The sequence below is a fragment of the Sturnus vulgaris genome, chromosome 11 (genome assembly GCF_052056855.1).
Source record: "Sturnus vulgaris isolate bStuVul1 chromosome 11, bStuVul1.hap1, whole genome shotgun sequence".
NCBI classification, from domain to species: Eukaryota; Metazoa; Chordata; class Aves; order Passeriformes; family Sturnidae; genus Sturnus; species Sturnus vulgaris.
In genome coordinates, this window is record NC_142253.1 from 21,735,031 (window position 1) to 21,746,810 (window position 11,780).

The following is an 11,780-nucleotide window of genomic DNA, read 5'->3' on the forward strand; positions in this document are numbered from 1 at the left end:
GCACAGCAATTACCTCCTGTGCATGTGCCCGTGCCTGGCATTGCTTTCCCTCCTGGAGTAGAGGCTGGAAGTGAGCCACTGCTTCCTCCTTGAAGTGGCTCCTTCTGCATAGACTTTTGGTCTATCATTTGAGAAAGAAAAAGGACGTTGGATCAGATGGAAACAATCCCCAATAGAGAGCTGTCATCTTCAGGAGGCAATGCTTGGCAAAGTGGCAGGTAAAGATCAGGAAAATGCACAGACTCTTGAGGCTGACCAGAGCACTCCCTCCTCTAAACTGCAAGCCCTCTTGAATGCCAGGAGACCGGGAAATTGCAGGGGATCTCAGGGAGTGCATGGCCCGTGGGGCAGTTTGGGCTCCCTGTCAGCTGAGGCCAAAGGCCTTCCTGCAGAGGCTGGGGAGAAGCTGCAGCCAGGCTAGGCTGGGAAACAGCCCTGTAGGGTGTGACAGCAGCAGTGGGGCAGCGAGGCTGCCATGGATCCCTTCCCACTGTGCTGGGCACAGCGGGGAAAGATGTGCAGAGAAAGCCCCCGGCTGCTGAGTCTCACTTGAAGGCTGAAGAAAATGCACCCACCTTGTCCTCCCTGCATTTCCTTCTGTGTTTGTCTCAGGAATACATCTGAGTCAAGAGATTTTTTGGCTCCAGTATCTTGGGTCTTTCCTTTTGGAGGACCTTAAGAGAAACAAGTTCCATTTTCCAGGAGTGGATCCCACAAAAGCAGTGCTCGGCCTGTGGGGTCAGCAGGGACACACTACTCACCCCTGCGATGGGAGCCGGGCTTGCCTGCAGCAGCCAGGCCAGGAGTTGGAGAAATGCTCCCTGCAGACACACCTGTAACTCAACAGCCACAGAAGCTTCTGTCACCTCTGCTGCTCTGCACGGGCAGCCCTGAGCTGCAAGAGCAGTGAGGGGGAATTGCACAGGGCGAGGGCACACAAATGCATGGCACTGTCCATAGCTCACAGCTTTGGGCTCTGAGCTGGCAGCTCCCCCCGGGGGAAAGGCCTTCACCTACCCTCGCCATCTCCCCGAGGCTCATCCCAGAATGTGGGTTGGGAAGCCAGATCACCTTCACCAACAGGTTCATCTGCAAAGGAAGCAGGACAGAGCAGCTCCCAGCACTGCAGGAGATCGTCAGGCTGCCTGGGACCTGCGAGGAGGCGTGCAAAGCACAGCCCCGGGGCATAGTCCTGGGCCCTTCCCTTCCCTCTCTGCTCTTCTCCATGGCTGCAGAGAGCACATGGAAGGAGACAGTGGCATTGCACGTGGCAAGAGGATGTACAGTTAAATGCTCCTTCCTCCCACTGACTGTGATCCTGTGGGATCATCAGGGCTCCAGAAGGGAGCAGGGCAATGTTTCCAGAAACCATCAACCTTGATTTGATCTTAAGGGAAATGGCACATGTATGAGCTCTTGCCACAGTGACACTGCTTATTCTATCCGGAAAGGGCCATTGAGAACTTGCCTCCAGCATTCTCTGCGAATTTTAAGCCATATTCTACCAGGGCTTCCAGGTAATCCATGTCACGATCCCAGTCTAGAAAGGAGCACAGGTCAGAAGCATTTCCCTGGTGTGTTGGGATTCCCTTCTGCCTTAGGGGACTGGGCAGTGCAAGGGGCTCGGGTAAGGGTGTGAGAGCCAGATGGGAATGGACATGGCCAAAGCTGCAGAGGGGCCTGGGGAGCTCTGGGCTGGCTCCTGGTCACTCTCCACCCTCTTTGCAGGCCCTGTGCAACATCTCTGCACAGGAAATTGGGGCAGCCCAGGGCCCACTGGGTGTTCTCTCTCTTGCGCAGAGGAAACACTCCCTAAAGCCCTGGCGATAAACTGTAGCAGGCAGTGCCACAACCATGCCTCTGTCCTTCCTGCCTTTCCTCCCTCCCTCCCTCCCTCCCTCCCTCCCTCTCTCCTTTCCTCTTTTGCCAGGGCCAGCTCCCCCAGCCCAAGGGGTCAGAGTCAGGCCCTGTCAGGACACTCTGGAGCCCTGCTCTCCCCCTCTGCCCTTTCCCCACCATGGTCACCGCTTGCAGCCCCTCCCAGCTTTCGGCCAGTGTCTCCCAGGGAGGGACCCCAGCAGGAGTGCTCAGTACCCGAGTGCCCTGAGCCTGCTCAGGATAATTCCTCTGGGCTGTGCCCGTCTTGTCCAGGCTGCGCCCGCACTGCCAAGCAGCAGAGATGGCGGCTGAAGGCTCAGCAGGGCTCAGGCCCAGAGGCACAGCAATTACCTCCTGTGACTGTGCCTGGCATCGCTTTCCTTCCTGCAGCAGAGACACTGCTTCCTCCAGGGAATGCTGCCTTCAGCACAGCTTCTACATCCACTTCAGGAGGAAGGAAAAAGGACAGCTGGATGAGATGGAGCCATTCCCCATTGGGGAGGTGGAACCTTCAGGACGCAATGCTTGTGCAACACATTGATAAGGATCAGGAAAATGCCCAGGCCCTTGGAGCTGGGCCAGGGCCCTTCCTTCTCCGAACATCTGCCCTTTCTGATCAACCCCGAGACAGGCAATTTGCAGGGATTTCAGAGTGTGCAAGGCCCATGGGGCTATTTAGGCTCCCCGTCAGCTGATGCCAAAGGCCTTCCTGCAGAGGCTGGGGAGAAGCTGCAGCCAGGCCAGGCTGGGAAACAGCCCTGCAGGGTGTGAAGACAGCAGTGGGGCAGCCAGGCTGCCATGGATCCCTTCCTGCTGTGGTGGGCACGGCGTGTCCAGATGTGCAGAGAAAGCCCCTGGGTTGTGAGACTCAGGAGGAGGCTGAGGGAAATGCACCCACCTTGTTTTCCCTGCAGCATTTCCTTCAGCATTTGCCTCATGACCTCTAATGGCTCCAGGGTTTTCCTGTCTGCCATGTGTTTGCTGTTTTCTGTTGGAGGACCTTAACAGAAAGTAGTTCCATTTCCCAGGAGTGGATCCCACAAAAGCAGTGCTCAGCCTGTGGGGTCAGCAGTGACGCACTACTCACCCCTACGATGGGAGCTGAGCTTGTGAGCGACATCCAGGCCAGGAGCTGAAGAAGCCCTCCCTGCAGACACACCCGTAACTGAAAAGCCAAAGAAACTTCAGTCACCTGGTTCTTGGCAGCCTGTCAATAATTATTTCTTGGTGGGACAGTGAGAACTTACCTGCAGGAGGTCCAGAGGGCTTCAGAACAACTTCATAGCGCCACGTCATGGGAGGAGCCTTGCCAGCAACCCCATCTAGAAGCAAACCAAGATGAGAAGAGTTTCCAGTGTGCACCAGGCCTGGCTGTGGCCCTGGGCTCACGGCAGGGCTCCTGCTCGGGGCTGCTCCTGTGCCTTGGGCCTCTGGGCACTCAGGGCAGCTGTGGGAGCAGCCGCAGCGGGAGGGACCTTGGTGCACGAGTCCCATTTCCCAGGGGCTGGGAAGGAACGAGCTCCGGAGGCCTCGAAGCCGAGGTGCCTCCAGCTTTGGCTGCTGCCGGGCCGTGCAAGGGCAGGCTCTGGGGGAAGAGCTGCTGCCACACAGCCCTGCCCAGGGCTGAGCCTGGCACAGCAATTACCTCCTGTGCCTGTACCCGTGCCTGGCATCGCCTTTCTTCTTGACGCAGAGGCTGCCGATGAGTGACTGCTTCCACTGGGAAATGCTGCCTTCCACAGAAGCTCTATGTCCAGATCTTACGGAGAAAGGAAGAGAGATAGTTGGATCAGATGGAACTGTTCCCTATTTGGGTGCTGGCATCTTCAGGAGGCAATACTTGTCAACAATATGGACAAGGCTCAGGAAAAGGCCCAGGCTCTTGGGGCAGTGACAGGGCTCTCTCTTGTCCAAATCACCACCTCTCCTGATCTCCTGAGACCAGGAAATTGCAGGGGATCTCAGGGTGTGCAAGGCCTATGGGGCACTTTGGGCTCCCAGTCAGCTGATGTCAAAGGCCTTCCTGCAGAGGCTGGGGAGAAGCTGCAGCCAGGCCGGGCTGTGAAAAAGCCCTGCAGGGCGTGACAGCAGCAGTGGGGCAGCCAGGCTGCCATGGATCCCTTCCCTCTTCGCCGGGTATAGTGTGTCCAGATGTGGAAAGAAAGACCCGGGCTGCTGAATCTCAAAAAAAGGCTGAAGGAAGTGCTCCCACCTTGTCTTCTCTGCATCATTTGTTTCAGTATTTTCTGCATGTCTTCTGATGGTTCTTGGGATTTCTTGTCTGCTCTGTCCGGGATCTTTCCCGTCGGAGGACCTTAGAGCAACAGAGTTCCATTTCCCAGCAGTGGATCCCACAAAAGCAGTGCTCGGCCTGTGGGGTCAGCAGGGACACACTACTCACCCCTGCGATGGGAGCCGGGCTTGCCTGCTGGAACCAGCACAGGAGCTGGAGAAATGCTCCCTGCAGACACACCTGTAACTCAACAGCCACAGAAGCTTCTGTCATCTCTGCTGCTCTGCACGGGCAGCCCTGAGCTGCAGGAGCAGTGAGGGGGAATTGCACAGGGCGAGGGCACACACGCGCACGGCTCTGTCCTGGCACCTGCAGCCATGCCCCCCCGGTCGAGCTTTGGGCTCTGAGCTGGCAGCTTCCCCAGGGGGAAAGGTCTTCACCTACCCTCGCCATCTCCCCGAGGCTCATCCAGGAATGTGGGTTGGGAAGCCAGATCACCTTCACCAACAGGTTCATCTGCAAAGGAAGCAGGACAGAGCAGCTCTCAGCACTGCAGGAGGTCCTCAGGCTGCCTGGGGCCAGGCAAAGGCACAAGCACAAGGCACAGCCCCAGGCCCTTCCCTTCTCTCTCTGCTCTTCTCCGTGGCTGCACAAAGCACATGGAAGGAGACAGTGGCATTGCACATGGGAAGAAGATTTAACAGCTAAATCCTTCTTTCTCCCACTGACAGCCGTCCTGTGGGATCATCAGGGCTCCAGAAAGAAGGAGGTCAAGGTTTCCAGAAACCATCAGCCTCCAGAGGAACTTAAGCAAAGTGGCACATGAGCGGGCTTCTGCCACCTTGACACTGATTATTCTGTCAGTAAAGGGACACTGAGAATTTGCCTCCGGCATCTGGGAAAGTCTTCAAACCTCCATTCACCAGCAATTCCCAATAATGCATGCCCTGATCCCCATCTGGAAGGGAGCACAGATCAGAAGCATTTCCATGGTGTACTGGGATCCCCTTCTGCCTTAGGGATCTGGGCACTGCAAGGGGGTTGGGAAAGGCTGTGGGGGCCAGATGTGAATGGACGTGGCCAAAGCTGCAGAGGGGCATGGGGAGCTCTGGGCTGGCTCTGGTCACTCTGCACACTCTTTCCACGTCCTGTGCAACATCCCTGAAGCGCTGTGCCCGCACTGCCAAGCAGCAGAGAGGGCAGCTGAAGGCTCAGCAGGGCTCAGGCCCAGAGGCACAGCAATTACCTCCTGCGACTGTGCCTGGCATCGCCTCCCTTCCTGTAGAAGAGGCTGGAACAGAACCACTGCTTCCTCTGGGAAAACCTTCCTTCTGCACAGCCTCTACTTTCATTTCTGGAGAAAGGAAAAGGGAGCGCTGGATGAGGTGGAGGCATTCCCCACTGGGGAGGTGGCACCTTCAGGAGATGGTGAAAGATGTGGTTCAGGATCAGGAAAATGGCCAGGCTCTTGGAGCTGGGCCAGAGCACTCCCTCACTGAAACACCCGCCCTGCTGATCTACCCCAAGACCGGGAAATTGCAGGGGATTTCAGAGTGTGCATGGCCAGTGGGGCATTTTGGGCTCCCAGTCAGCTGATGCCAAAGGCCTTCCTGCAGAGGCTGGGGGGAAGCTGCAGCCAGGCCAAGCAGGGAAACAGCCCTGCAGGGTGTGAGAGCTGCAGCGAGGCAGCCAGGCTGCCATGGATCCCTTCCCGCTGTGCCAGGTATGGCGTGTCCAGATGTGCAGAGAAAGCCCCTGGGTTGTGAGTCTCAGGAGGAGGCTGAGGGAAATGGAACCCCCTTGTTTTCCCTGCAGCACCTCTTTCAGCATTTGCCTCATGACTTCTAATGGCTCCAGGGTTTTCCTGTCTGCCATGTGTTTGCTGTTTTCTGTTGGAGGACCTTAACAGAAAGTAGTTCCATTTCCCAGGAGTGGATCCCACAAAAGCAGTGCTCAGCCTGTGGGGTCAGCAGTGACGCACTACTCACCCCTACGACGGGAGCTGAGCTTGTGAGCGACATCCAGGCCAGGAGCTGAAGAAGCCCTCCCTGCAGACACACCCATAACTGAAAAGCCAAAGAAACTTCAGTCACCTGGTTCTTGGCAGCCTGTCAATAATTATTTCTTGGTGGGACAGTGAGAACTTACCTGCAGGAGGTCCAGAGGGCTTCAGAACATCTTCATAGCGCCACGTCATGGGAGGAGCCTTGCCAGCAACCCCATCTAGAAGCAAACCAAGATGAGAAGAGTTTCCAGTGTGCACCAGGCCTGGCTGTGGCCCTGGGCTCACGGCAGGGCTTCTGCTCGGGGCTGCTCCTGTGCCTTGGGCCTCTGGGCACTCAGGGCAGCTGTGGGAGCAGCCGCAGCGGGAGGGACCTTGGTGCACGAGTCCCATTTCCCAGGGGCTGGGAAGGAACGAGCTCCGGAGGCCTCGAAGCCGAGGTGCCTCCAGCTGTGGCTGCTGCCGGGCCGTGCAAGGGCAGGCTCTGGGGGAAGAGCTGCTGCCACACAGCCCTGCCCAGGGCTGAGCCCGGCACCGCAATTAGGAGTTTCGGCATTTTGGGCTCCCAGTCAGCTGATGCCAAAAGCCTTCCTGCAGGGGCTGGCGAGAAGCTGCAGCCAGGCCAGGCTGGGAAACAGCCCTGCAGGGCGGGTCAGCAGCAGCGGGGCAGCCAGGCTGCCATGGATCCCTTCCCGCTGTGCCGGGCACAGCATGTGCTGATGTGCAGAGAAAGCTCCCAGATGCTTCAACTCAGGAAAAGGCTGAGGCAAGTACACGCACCATGTCTTCTCTGCATCATTTGTTTCAGTATTTTCCGCACGCCTTCTGATGATTCTTGGGATTTCTTGTCTGCTCTGTCCGGGATCTTTCCCGTCGGAGGACCTTAGAGCAACAGAGTTCCATTTCCCAGCAGTGGATCCCATAAAAGCAGTGCTCGGCCTGTGGGGTCAGCAGGGACACACTACTCACCCCTGCGATGGGAGCCGGGCTTGCCTGCTGGAACCAGCACAGGAGCTGGAGAAATGCTCCCTGCAGACACACCTGTAACTCAACAGCCACAGAAGCTTCTGTCATCTCTGCTGCTCTACACGGGCAGCCCTGAGCTGCAGGAGCAGTGAGGGGGAATTGCACAGGGCGAGGGCACACACGCGCACGGCTCTGTCCTGGCACCTGCAGCCATGCCCCCCCGGTCGAGCTTTGGGCTCTGAGCTGGCAGCTTCCCCGGGGGAAAGGTCTTCACCTACCCTCGCCATCTCCCCGAGGCTCATCCCAGAATGTGGGTTGGGAAGCCAGATCACCTTCACCAACAGGTTCATCTGTAAAGGAAGCAGGACAGAGCAGCTCTCAGCACTGCAGGAGATCCTCAGGCTGCCTGGGACCTGCGAGGAGGCGTGCAAAGCACAGCCCCGGGGCATAGTCCTGGGCCCTTCCCTTCCCTCTCTGCTCTTCTCCATGGCTGCAGAGAGCACATGGAAGGAGACCGTGGCATTGCACGTGGCAAGAGGATGTACAGTTAAATGCTCCCTCCTCCCACTGACTGTGATCCTGTGGGATCATCAGGGCTCCAGAAGGGAGCAGGGCAATGTTTCCAGAAACCATCAACCTTGATTTGATCTTAAGGGAAATGGCACATGTATGAGCTCTTGCCACAGTGACACTGCTTATTCTATCCGGAAAGGGCCATTGAGAACTTGCCTCCAGCATTCTCCGCGAATTTTAAGCCAGATTCCACCAGGGCTTCCAGGTAATCCATGTCACGATCCCAGTCTAGAAGGGAGCACAGGTCAGAAGCATTTCCGTGGTGTGCTGGGATTCCCTTCTGCCTTAGGGAACTGGGCAGTGCAAGGGGCTCGGGTAAGGGTGTGGGAGCCAGATGTGAATGGACATGGCCAACACTGGGTGTTCTCTCCCTCCCACAGAGGAAAGCCTCCCTAAAGCTTTATGGAAAACCATCCCCAAGGCTTCGTGGGGAGAAGGGAGCGCTGTCCTGGGAAAGGGGAGCCAGGCGGCCGGCTCACCTGCTCCCTTCCCTCGCCATGGAGCTGCCTGGGCAGCCCTGGGAGGGAGGGCCACTGCCAGGAGGAGCAGGAGGAAGAGGCGCAGAGCAAGGGCCATGGTGCCTTGCCCTGTGCCAGTCCCGCAGCTCTTGCTGCCGCCGCTGTCCTGACGCCGCTGTCCCGACGCCGCTGTCCCAATGTCAGCACCACTGCCGCCGCCGCCGCCGCCGCTGCTGCTGCTGCTGCCGCAACGGTTGTGCTCAAGGACTGACTGCTCGGTGGCTGTGGTGCTGTGCAACCACGGGTCTCTGGGACCTCTGTGACCTCAGAGCCTGCTGTGACCTCAGCCTGCTGTCAGCCCAGAGCCTGCTGTGACCTCATGGCCTTAGCTGTGCCCCCAGAGCGTACCCCCATCTGTACGAATGGGCTGCCCTGACTGTAAATGGTTTGCTTCATCAAAGGCCATTGCTTAGCAAAACCTTTTGTTTTGCCTGCTGACACTGCTGGTCAGGCTGTGTTCCTGGAGATGCTCCTGATGGCTTCCTGTAGCAATGGGGAGCAAAGAGACACCTACCCCCTTATGCGTCCCACAGAGATCGCTTTATTATAGAAATCACCCCCCTTTTATACCTTTCATCTCAATGAGACAAAACCAAAACTTTAGAGAAGATGGGCACCCATTGGCTGGCTCAGCTGCCGTCTGCCCATGCGTCTTTTTCCCCAGTCTGCTCCCCATTCATACGCTGTCCACACGTTCCTCCTCATTCCTGCCTCTCACTTCTCAGCCAACTTCCAGCCGTCCAGCCTGCAGCTGAGCCTTCCCCACAGGGATTTCTGCTGAACATAACCCTTAGCAACTTGAACAATTACAATCCCATATCCCACAGCTTCCCTCTTTTCCTGGGCATGCTGCTGGTGGAGGTCCAGGCGCAGATGATGCCACTGAAGGAGATGTGCCCTCAGCCCAGGGATGCTCAGCATGGGCTCCCCCAGCCCCTCGGGGCCCCGCTGCTGGTCACAGCAGCCCCTGCCTGGCTCCTGCCTGCCCGCACCGTGGGCATCCATGGCTGCTCCTGGACATGGAGCTCAGCCAGTGCTGCTGCCGTGTGGGCTTTGCTGGTGGTACTACTCGGACACTGGGGTGACAGCTCCATCGCTCCATCTCTTTATTGGAACAGAAGAATGGGCCATCACCTACCCCTGGGGGGGGGGGGGGGGGGGGGGGGGGTTCACCTTCAGTGTTGTTTAGAGGGTAGGGCCAGGGGGCTTAGGGGGCTGGGTTGATGCTGGGGTCTCTAGAAGAACATGGGAATGAGCTGGGACGGGGCAGAGGGAGATCAAAAAAGGGAGTGAAGGCAGCTTGGGGATACCCATGGGGAGAAGAGATGGCAGGGGGATCTAGAGGGTCACAGGAGGTTCCCTCATAGATGGCCATTTTGGGGTCTTCTTCTCAGAGCTCCTGTAAGGGCTGCCCAGGAGCCCTCTGCTGGAGGAGCTGCTCCATTGGTCCGAGCGCCAGGTGTAGCCTCCAGCTTTCATCTGCTGTCCAGAGGCGCTCCTGTGGAGAGAGGAGTGTCTGAGGCCCCAGCTGCCACTGGCACACAGGGACCCTCCTGCACAGCAGGGCCCAGAGCTGGCAAGGCTCCCCAGCACGGCTGGAGCTGCTGGCACACCTTGGCCCAGCTGGACAGCTGCCCCTCAAGGCCCCGGCCAGCAGGGGATGGCTCTGGGCAGGGTCCCTGGCCAGGAGCGGGCCCCAGAGCGCGTCTGCCTTCCAAGGGCAATCTGGTCCCTGCTCTTTCTCCTCCCCGCCTTGCTTTGCCTCTGCCCGCTGCTCCTGGGGCTGCTCTTGGCCCCGCAGCCTCAGTGGGAGCCAGCACTGGCTGCAGCCCCAGTGGGCTCCCCTGGACAAGGCCCAGCAATGAAGAGGCCAATGAAAGCACCGGGCAGCAGCAGAACCCTCAGCAGAGTTATGTGGACAACCACTGACCAGCCACAATTCTACAGCAACTCACTGAGAATGGTTCCTGTCTACAAGCAGCCATCCAATGAAGCTGTCTGAGGGGAAGAGCAACAAAACACTCACCGTTTTCTCTTCCAGCAATACCAGATTCCAACAGAGCACAACATGAAGATGAGTGCCCCAGCAGCCACGATGGCCATTAACTCAAGTAAACAGCGTGTTCCGTGACAGACACCGCTTCCAATGCCCTTCTGGGAATCGGGAACACGTGTTGAGGTGCCGGCTGCATCTGTGAGAGCAATGGGGAGCGTGAGCCCGGGCTCTGCTCCACTGCTGAGCTGGCAGCTCGCTGGACACGGCCAGGATGTTGTCTGCTTCCCCCAGAGCTGGGGCCTGCAGGCACCTTGGCACCCCTTGGCACAGGCTGTGCCACCCAACAAAGCCCAGAGGGCCGGGAGGAGAGCCCGGGGATGGCGCAGCTGCTTGGGCAGTCGCTCCTTCCAGGGAGCCGGGCCCACCCATCCCTGAGCAGCCAGTGCCAGCCCCGACCCTGCCTGCCCCGTGACAGCTCCCCCAGCCCAAGGGGACAGAGTCAGGGCCCTGTCAGGACACAGGGCAGCCCCTGCCCAGCCGGGAGTCAGGGCTGGCTGTGGCCGTGGGCTCACAACAGGGCTCCCGCTCGGGGCTGCTCCTGTGCCTTGGGCCTCTGGGCACTCAGGGCAGCTGTGGGAGGAGCTGCAGTGGGAGGGACCTTGGTGCACGAGTCCCATTTCCCAGGGGCTGGGAAGGAACGAGCTCCGGAGGCCTCGAAGCCGAGGCGCCTCCAGCTTTGGCTGCTGCCGGGCCGTGCAAGGGCAGGCTCTGGGGGAAGAGCTGCTGCCACACAGCCCTGCCCAGGGCTGAGCCTGGCACAGCAATTACCTCCTGTGCATGTGCCCGTGCCTGGCATTGCTTTCCCTCCTGGAGTAGAGGCTGGAAGTGAGCCACTGCTTCCTCCTTGAAGTGGCTCCTTCTGCATAGACTTTTGGTCTATCATTTGAGAAAGAAAAAGGACGTTGGATCAGATGGAAACAATCCCCAATAGAGAGCTGTCATCTTCAGGAGGCAATGCTTGGCAAAGTGGCAGGTAAAGATCAGGAAAATGCACAGACTCTTGAGGCTGACCAGAGCACTCCCTCCTCTAAACTGCAAGCCCTCTTGAATGCCAGGAGACCGGGAAATTGCAGGGGATCTCAGGGAGTGCATGGCCCGTGGGGCAGTTTGGGCTCCCTGTCAGCTGAGGCCAAAGGCCTTCCTGCAGAGGCTGGGGAGAAGCTGCAGCCAGGCTAGGCTGGGAAACAGCCCTGTAGGGTGTGACAGCAGCAGTGGGGCAGCGAGGCTGCCATGGATCCCTTCCCACTGTGCTGGGCACAGCGGGGAAAGATGTGCAGAGAAAGCCCCCGGCTGCTGAGTCTCACTTGAAGGCTGAAGAAAATGCACCCACCTTGTCCTCCCTGCATTTCCTTCTGTGTTTGTCTCAGGAATACATCTGAGTCAAGAGATTTTTTGGCTCCAGTATCTTGGGTCTTTCCTTTTGGAGGACCTTAAGAGAAACAAGTTCCATTTTCCAGGAGTGGATCCCACAAAAGCAGTGCTCGGCCTGTGGGGTCAGCAGGGACACACTACTCACCCCTGCGATGGGAGCCGGGCTTGCCTGCAGCAGCCAGG